Raw genomic sequence first — 10288 nt, 5'->3', positions numbered from 1 at the left:
CCCTAACCACTCGCTGTCTCCGCACTGTCAGAGCGCACATTCCAGACCCTAACCACTCGCTGTCCCCGCACTGTCAGAGCGCTCATTCCAGGCGCTAACTCACTGTCTCCACACTGTCAGAGCGCACATTCCAAACCCTAACTCACTGTCTCCGCACTGTCAGTGCGCACATTCCAGACCCTAACCACTCGCTGTCCCCGCACTGTCAGAGCGCTCATTCCAGGCCCTAACTCACTGTCTCCACACTGTCAGAGCGCACATTCCAAACCCTAACTCACTGTCTCCGCACTGTCAGAGCGCACATTCCAGACCCTAACCACTCGCTGTCTCCGCACTGTCAGAGCGCACATTCCAGACCCTAACTCACTGTCTCCGCACTGTCAGAGCGCACATTCCAGACCCTAACCACTCGCTGTCTCCGCACTGTCAGAGCGCACATTCCAGACCCTAACCACTCACTGTCTCCGCACTGTCAGAGCGCACATTCCAGACCCTAACCACTCGCTGTCCCCGCACTGTCAGAGCGCTCATTCCAGGCCCTAACTCACTGTCTCCACACTGTCAGAGCGCCCATTCCAGACCCTAACGCACTGTCTCCGAACTGTCAGAGCGCACATTCCAGACCCTAACCACTCACTGTCTCCGCTCTGTCAGAGCGCCCATTCCAGACCCTAACGCACTGTCTCCGAACTGTCAGAGCGCACATTCCAGACCCTAACCACTCGCTGTCTCCGCTCTGTCAGAGCGCACATTCCAGACCCTAACCACTCACTGTCTCCGCACAGTCAGAGCGCACATTCCAGACCCGAACTCACTGTCTCCGCACTGTCAGAGCGCACATTCCAGACCCTAACCACTCACTGTCTCCGCACAGCCAGAGCACACATTCCAGACCCTAACCACTCACTGTCTCCGCACTGTCAGAGCGCACATTCCAGACCCTAACCACACACTGTCTCCGCACAGCCAGAGCGCACATTCCAGACCCTAACCACTCACTGTCTCCGCACTGTCAGAGCGCACATTCCAGACCCTAACCACTCACTGTCTCCGCACTGTCAGAGCGCACATTCCAGACCCTAACCACTCGCTGTCTCCGCACTGTCAGAGCGCACATTCCAGACCCTAACCACACACTGTCTCCGCACTGTCAGAGCGCACATTCCAGACCCGAACCACTCACTGTCTCCGCACAGCCAGAGCGCACATTCCAGACCCTAACCACTCACTGTCTCCGCACAGCCAGAGCGCACATTCCAGACACTAACCACTCACTGTCTCCGCACTGTCAGAGCGCACATTCCAGACCCTAACCACTCACTGTCTCCGCACTGTCAGAGCGCACATTCCAGACCCTAACCACTCGCTGTCTCCGCACTGTCAGAGCGCACATTCCAGACCCTAACCACACACTGTCTCCGCACAGCCAGAGCGCACATTCCAGACACTAACCACTCACTGTCTCCGCACTGTCAGAGCGCACATTCCAGACCCTAACCACTCACTGTCTCCGCACTGTCAGAGCGCACATTCCAGACCCTAACCACTCGCTGTCTCCGCACTGTCAGAGCGCACATTCCAGACCCTAACCACACACTGTCTCCGCACAGCCAGAGCGCACATTCCAGACACTAACCACTCACTGTCTCCGCACTGTCAGAGCGCACATTCCAGACCCTAACCACTCACTGTCTCCGCACTGTCAGAGCGCACATTCCAGACCCTAACCACTCGCTGTCTCCGCACTGTCAGAGCGCACATTCCAGACCCTAACCACTCACTGTCTCCGCACTGTCAGAGCGCACATTCCAGACCCGAAACACTCGCTGTCTCCGCACTGTCAGAGCGCACATTCCAGACCCTAACCACCCACTGTCTCCGCACAGCCAGAGCGCACATTCCAGACACTAACCACTCACTGTCTCCGCACTGTCAGAGCGCACATTCCAGACCCTAACCACTCACTGTCTCCGCACTGTCAGAGCGCACATTCCAGACCCTAACCACTCGCTGTCTCCACACTGTCAGAGCGCACATTCCAGACCCTAACTCACTGTCTCCGAACTGTCAGAGCGCACATTCCAGACCCTAACCACTCACTGTCTCCGCACTGTCAGAGCGCACATTCCAGACCCTAACCACTCGCTGTCTCCGCACTGTCAGAGCGCACATTCCAGTCCCTAACCACTCACTGTCTCCGCACTGTCAGAGCGCACATTCCAGACCCTAACCACTCACTGTCTCCGCACTGTCAGAGCGCACATTCCAGACCCTAACCACTCACTGTCTCCGCACTGTCAGAGCGCACATTCCAGTCCCTAACCACTCACTGTCTCCGCACTGTCAGAGCGCACATTCCAGACCCTAAGCACTCGCTGTCTCTGCACTGTCAGAGCGCACATTCCAGACCCTAACCACTCACTGTCTCCGCACTGTCAGAGCGCACATTCCAGACCCTAACTCACTGTCTCCGCATTGTCAGAGCGCACATTCCAGACCCTAAGCACTCGCTGTCTCTGCACTGTCAGAGCGCACATTCCAGACCCGACCCACTCACTGTCTCCGCACTGTCAGAGCGCACATTCCAGTCCCTAACCACTCGCTGTCTCCACACTGTCAGAGCGCACATTCCAGACCCTAACCACTCACTGTCTCCGCACTGTCAGAGCGCACATTCCAGACCCTAACCACTCACTGTCTCCGCACTGTCAGAGCGCACATTCCAGACCCTAACCACTCACTGTCTCCGCACTGTCAGAGCGCACATTCCAGACCCTAACCACTCGCTGTCTCTGCACTGTCAGAGCGCACATTCCAGACCCTAACTCACTGTCTCCGAACTGTCAGAGCGCACATTCCAGACCCTAACTCACTGTCTCCGCACTGTCAGAGCGCACATTCCAGACCCTAACCACTCACTGTCTCCGCTCTGTCAGAGCGCACATTCCAGACCCTAGCCACTCACTGTCTCCGCTCTGTCAGAGCGCACATTCCAGACCCTAACCACTCACTGTCTCCGCTCTGTCAGAGCGCACATTCCAGACCCTAACCACCCGCTGTCTCCGCACTGTCAGAGCGCACATTCCAGACCCTAACCACTCACTGTCTCCGCTCTGTCAGAGCGCACATTCCAGACCCTAACCACCCGCTGTCTCCGCACTGTCAGAGCGCACATTCCAGACCCTAACCACTCACTGTCTCCGCTCTGTCAGAGCGCTCATTCCAGACCCTAACCACTCACTGTCCCCGCACTGTCAGAGCGCACATTCCAGACCCGAACTCACTGTCTCCGCACTGTCAGAGCGCACATTCCAGACCCTAACCACTCACTGTCTCCGCACAGCCAGAGCACACATTCCAGACCCTAACCACTCACTGTCTCCGCACTGTCAGAGCGCACATTCCAGACCCTAACCACTCACTGTCTCCGCACTGTCAGAGCGCACATTCCAGACCCTAACCACTCACTGTCTCCGCACTGTCAGAGCGCACATTCCAGACCCTAACCACACACTGTCTCCGCACAGCCAGAGCGCACATTCCAGACACTAACCACTCACTGTCTCCGCACTGTCAGAGCGCACATTCCAGACCCTAACCACTCACTGTCTCCGCACTGTCAGAGCGCACATTCCAGACCCTAACCACACACTGTCTCCGCACAGCCAGAGCGCACATTCCAGACACTAACCACTCACTGTCTCCGCACAGCCAGAGCGCACATTCCAGACACTAACCACTCGCTGTCTCCGCACTGTCAGAGCGCACATTCCAGACCCGACCCACTCGCTGTCTCCACACTGTCAGAGCGCACATTCCAGACCCTAACCACTCACTGTCTCCGCACTGCCAGAGCGCACATTCCAGACCCTAACCACTCACTGTCTCCTCACTGTCAGAGCGCACATTCCAGACCCTAACCACTCACTGTCTCCGCACTGTCAGAGCGCACATTCCAGAGCCGAACCACTCACTGTCTCCGCACTGTCAGAGCGCACATTCCAGACCCTAACCACTCACTGTCTCCGCACTGTCAGAGCGCAGATTCCAGACCCTAACCACTCACTGTCTCCGCACTGTCAGAGCGCAGATTCCAGACCCTAACCACTCACTGTCTCCGCACTGTCAGAGCGCACATTCCAGACCCGAAACCCTCGCTGTCTCCGCACTGTCAGAGAGCACATTCCAGACCCTAACCACTCACTGTCTCCGCACTGTCAGAGCACACATTCCAGACCCTAACCACTCACTGTCTCCGCACTGTCAGAGCGCACATTCCAAACCCTAACTCACTGTCTCCGCACTGTCAGAGCGCACATTCCAAACCCTAACTCACTGTCTCCGCACTGTCAGAGCGCACATTCCAAACCCTAACTCACTGTCTCCGCACTGTCAGAGCGCACATTCCAAACCCTAACTCACTGTCTCCGCCCTGTCAGAGCGCACATTCCAAACCCTAACTCACTGTCTCCGCACTGTCAGAGCACACATTCCAAACCCTAACTCACTGTCTCCGCACTGTCAGAGCGCACATTCCAAACCCTAACTCACTGTCACCGCACTGTCAGAGCGCACATTCCAAACCCTAACTCACTGTCACCGCACTGTCAGAGCGCACATTCCAAACCCTAACTCACTGTCTCCGCCCTGTCAGAGCGCACATTCCAGACCCTAACTCACTGTCTCCGCACTGTCAGAGCGCACATTCCAAACCCTAACTCACTGTCACCGCACTGTCAGAGCGCACATTCCAAACCCTAACTCACTGTCTCCGCACTGTCAGAGCGCACATTCCAGACCCTAACTCACTGTCTCCGCACTGTCAGAGCGCACATTCCAGACCCTAACTCACTGTCTCCGCACTGTCAGAGCGCACATTCCAGACCCTAACCACGCACTGTCTCCGCACTGTCAGAGCGCACATTCCAAACCCTAACTCACTGTCACCGCACTGTCAGAGCGCACATTCCAGACCCTAACCACACACTGTCTCCGCACTGTCAGAGCGCACATTCCAGACCCGAACCACTCACTGTCTCCGCACAGCCAGAGCGCACATTCCAGACCCTAACCACTCACTGTCTCCGCACAGCCAGAGCGCACATTCCAGACACTAACCACTCACTGTCTCCGCACTGTCAGAGCGCACATTCCAGACCCTAACCACTCACTGTCTCCGCACTGTCAGAGCGCACATTCCAGACCCTAACCACTCGCTGTCTCCGCACTGTCAGAGCGCACATTCCAGACCCTAACCACACACTGTCTCCGCACAGCCAGAGCGCACATTCCAGACACTAACCACTCACTGTCTCCGCACTGTCAGAGCGCACATTCCAGACCCTAACCACTCACTGTCTCCGCACTGTCAGAGCGCACATTCCAGACCCTAACCACTCGCTGTCTCCGCACTGTCAGAGCGCACATTCCAGACCCTAACCACACACTGTCTCCGCACAGCCAGAGCGCACATTCCAGACACTAACCACTCACTGTCTCCGCACTGTCAGAGCGCACATTCCAGACCCTAACCACTCACTGTCTCCGCACTGTCAGAGCGCACATTCCAGACCCTAACCACTCGCTGTCTCCGCACTGTCAGAGCGCACATTCCAGACCCTAACCACTCACTGTCTCCGCACTGTCAGAGCGCACATTCCAGACCCGAAACACTCGCTGTCTCCGCACTGTCAGAGCGCACATTCCAGACCCTAACCACCCACTGTCTCCGCACAGCCAGAGCGCACATTCCAGACACTAACCACTCACTGTCTCCGCACTGTCAGAGCGCACATTCCAGACCCTAACCACTCACTGTCTCCGCACTGTCAGAGCGCACATTCCAGACACTAACCACTCACTGTCTCCGCACTGCCAGAGCGCACATTCCAGACCCGACCCACTCGCTGTCTCCACACTGTCAGAGCGCACATTCCAGACCCTAACTCACTGTCTCCGAACTGTCAGAGCGCACATTCCAGACCCTAACCACTCACTGTCTCCGCACTGTCAGAGCGCACATTCCAGACCCTAACCACTCGCTGTCTCTGCACTGTCAGAGCGCACATTCCAGACCCTAGCCACTCACTGTCTCCGCACTGTCAGAGCGCACATTCCAGTCCCTAACCACTCACTGTCTCCGCACTGTCAGAGCGCACATTCCAGACCCTAACCACTCACTGTCTCCGCACTGTCAGAGCGCACATTCCAGTCCCTAACCACTCACTGTCTCCGCACTGTCAGAGCGCACATTCCAGACCCTAACCACTCACTGTCTCCGCACTGTCAGAGCGCACATTCCAGTCCCTAACCACTCACTGTCTCCGCACTGTCAGAGCGCACATTCCAGACCCTAACCACTCACTGTCTCCGCACTGTCAGAGCGCACATTCCAGTCCCTAACCACTCACTGTCTCCGCACTGTCAGAGCGCACATTCCAGACCCTAAGCACTCGCTGTCTCTGCACTGTCAGAGCGCACATTCCAGACCCTAACCACTCACTGTCTCCGCACTGTCAGAGCGCACATTCCAGACCCGACCCACTCACTGTCTCCGCACTGTCAGAGCGCACATTCCAGTCCCTAACCACTCGCTGTCTCCACACTGTCAGAGCGCACATTCCAGACCCTAACCACTCACTGTCTCCGCACTGTCAGAGCGCACATTCCAGACCCTAACCACTCACTGTCTCCGCACTGTCAGAGCGCACATTCCAGACCCTAACCACTCACTGTCTCCGCACTGTCAGAGCGCACATTCCAGACCCTAACCACTCGCTGTCTCTGCACTGTCAGAGCGCACATTCCAGACCCTAACTCACTGTCTCCGAACTGTCAGAGCGCACATTCCAGACCCTAACTCACTGTCTCCGCACTGTCAGAGCGCACATTCCAGACCCTAACCACTCACTGTCTCCGCTCTGTCAGAGCGCACATTCCAGACCCTAGCCACTCACTGTCTCCGCTCTGTCAGAGCGCACATTCCAGACCCTAACCACTCACTGTCTCCGCTCTGTCAGAGCGCACATTCCAGACCCTAACCACCCGCAGTCTCCGCACTGTCAGAGCGCACATTCCAGACCCTAACCACTCACTGTCTCCGCTCTGTCAGAGCGCACATTCCAGACCCTAACCACCCGCTGTCTCCGCACTGTCAGAGCGCACATTCCAGACCCTAACCACTCACTGTCTCCGCTCTGTCAGAGCGCTCATTCCAGACCCTAACCACTCACTGTCCCCGCACTGTCAGAGCGCACATTCCAGACCCGAACTCACTGTCTCCGCACTGTCAGAGCGCACATTCCAGACCCTAACCACTCACTGTCTCCGCACAGCCAGAGCACACATTCCAGACCCTAACCACTCACTGTCTCCGCACTGTCAGAGCGCACATTCCAGACCCTAACCACTCACTGTCTCCGCACTGTCAGAGCGCACATTCCAGACCCTAACCACTCACTGTCTCCGCACTGTCAGAGCGCACATTCCAGACCCTAACCACTCACTGTCTCCGCACAGCCAGAGCACACATTCCAGACCCTAACCACTCACTGTCTCCGCACTGTCAGAGCGCACATTCCAGACCCTAACCACTCACTGTCTCCGCACTGTCAGAGCGCACATTCCAGACCCTAACCACTCACTGTCTCCGCACTGTCAGAGCGCACATTCCAGACCCTAACCACTCACTGTCTCCGCACTGTCAGAGCGCACATTCCAGACCCTAACCACACACTGTCTCCGCACAGCCAGAGCGCACATTCCAGACACTAACCACTCACTGTCTCCGCACTGTCAGAGCGCACATTCCAGACCCTAACCACTCACTGTCTCCGCACTGTCAGAGCGCACATTCCAGACCCTAACCACACACTGTCTCCGCACAGCCAGAGCGCACATTCCAGACCCTAACCACTCACTGTCTCCGCACAGCCAGAGCGCACATTCCAGACACTAACCACTCGCTGTCTCCGCACTGTCAGAGCGCACATTCCAGACCCTAACCACTCGCTGTCTCCGCACTGTCAGAGCGCACATTCCAGACCCTAACCACTCACTGTCTCCGCACTGTCAGAGCGCACATTCCAGACCCTAACCACTCACTGTCTCCGCACTGTCAGAGCGCACATTCCAGACCCTAACCACTCACTGTCTCCTCACTGTCAGAGCGCACATTCCAGACCCTAATCACTCACTGTCTCCGCACTGCCAGAGCGCACATTCCAGACCCTAACCACTCACTGTCTCCTCACTGTCAGAGCGCACATTCCAGACCCTAACCACTCACTGTCTCCGCACTGTCAGAGCGCACATTCCAGAGCCGAACCACTCACTGTCTCCGCACTGTCAGAGCACACATTCCAGACCCTAACCACTCACTGTCTCCGCACTGTCAGAGCGCAGATTCCAGACCCTAACCACTCACTGTCTCCGCACTGTCAGAGCGCACATTCCAGACCCGAAACCCTCGCTGTCTCCGCACTGTCAGAGAGCACATTCCAGACCCTAACCACTCACTGTCTCCGCACTGTCAGAGCACACATTCCAGACCCTAACCACTCACTGTCTCCGCACTGTCAGAGCGCACATTCCAAACCCTAACTCACTGTCTCCGCACTGTCAGAGCGCACATTCCAAACCCTAACTCACTGTCTCCGCACTGTCAGAGCGCACATTCCAAACCCTAACTCACTGTCTCCGCACTGTCAGAGCGCACATTCCAAACCCTAACTCACTGTCTCCGCCCTGTCAGAGCGCACATTCCAAACCCTAACTCACTGTCTCCGCACTGTCAGAGCACACATTCCAAACCCTAACTCACTGTCTCCGCACTGTCAGAGCGCACATTCCAAACCCTAACTCACTGTCACCGCACTGTCAGAGCGCACATTCCAAACCCTAACTCACTGTCACCGCACTGTCAGAGCGCACATTCCAAACCCTAACTCACTGTCTCCGCCCTGTCAGAGCGCACATTCCAGACCCTAACTCACTGTCTCCACACTGTCAGAGCGCACATTCCAAACCCTAACTCACTGTCACCGCACTGTCAGAGCGCACATTCCAAACCCTAACTCACTGTCTCCGCACTGTCAGAGCGCACATTCCAGACCCTAACTCACTGTCTCCGCACTGTCAGAGCGCACATTCCAGACCCTAACTCACTGTCTCCGCACTGTCAGAGCGCACATTCCAGACCCTAACCACGCACTGTCTCCGCACTGTCAGAGCGCACATTCCAAACCCTAACTCACTGTCACCGCACTGTCAGAGCGCACATTCCAGACCCTAACTCACTGTCTCCGCACTGTCAGGGCGCACATTCCAAACCCTAACTCACTGTCACCGCACTGTCAGGGCGCACATTCCAGACCCTAACTCACTGTCTCCGCACTGTCAGAGCGCACATTCCAGACCCTAACTCACTGTCTCCGCACTGTCAGAGCGCACATTCCAGACCCTAACCACTCACTGTCCCCGCACTGTCAGAGTGCACATTCCAGACCCTAACCACTCGCTGTCTCCGCACTGTCAGAGCGCTCATTCCAGACCCTAACCACTCGCTCTCTCCGCACTGTCAGAGCGCACATTCCAGACCCTAACCACTCACTGTCTCCGCACTGTCAGAGCGCACATTCCAGACCCTAACCACTCACTGTCTCTGCACTGTCAGAGCGCACATTCCCGACCCTAACCACTCACTGTCTCCGCACTGCCAGAGCGCTCATTCCAGACCCTAACCACTCGCTCTCTCCGCACTGTCAGAGCGCACATTCCAGACCCTAACCACTCACTGTCTCCGCACTGCCAGAGCGCACATTCCAGACCCTAACCACTCACTGTCTCCGCACTGCCAGAGCGCTCATTCCAGACCCTAACCACTCGCTCTCTCCGCACTGTCAGAGCGCACATTCCAGACCCTAACCACTCACAGTCTCCGCACTGTCAGAGCACACATTCCAGACCCTAACCACTCACTGTCTCCGCACTGTGAGTGCGCTCATTCCAGACCCTAACTCACTGTCTCCACACTGTCAGAGCGCACATTCCAGACCCTAACCACTCACTGTCTGCGCACTGTCAGAGCGCACATTCCAGACCCTAACCACTCGCTGTCTCCGCACTGTCAGAGCGCACATTCCAGACCCTAACCACTCACTGTCTCCGCACTGTCAGAGCACACATTCCAGACCCTAACCACTCACTGTCTGCGCACTGTCAGAGCGCACATTCCAGACCCTAACCACTCACTGTCTCCGCACTGTCAGAGCGCACATTCCAGACCCTA

This window comes from Mustelus asterias, chromosome 28, assembly GCF_964213995.1.
Source record: "Mustelus asterias chromosome 28, sMusAst1.hap1.1, whole genome shotgun sequence".
NCBI classification, from domain to species: Eukaryota; Metazoa; Chordata; class Chondrichthyes; order Carcharhiniformes; family Triakidae; genus Mustelus; species Mustelus asterias.
The sequence above is the reverse complement of the archived record's forward strand: the minus strand, read 5'-3'. Positions refer to the sequence as shown.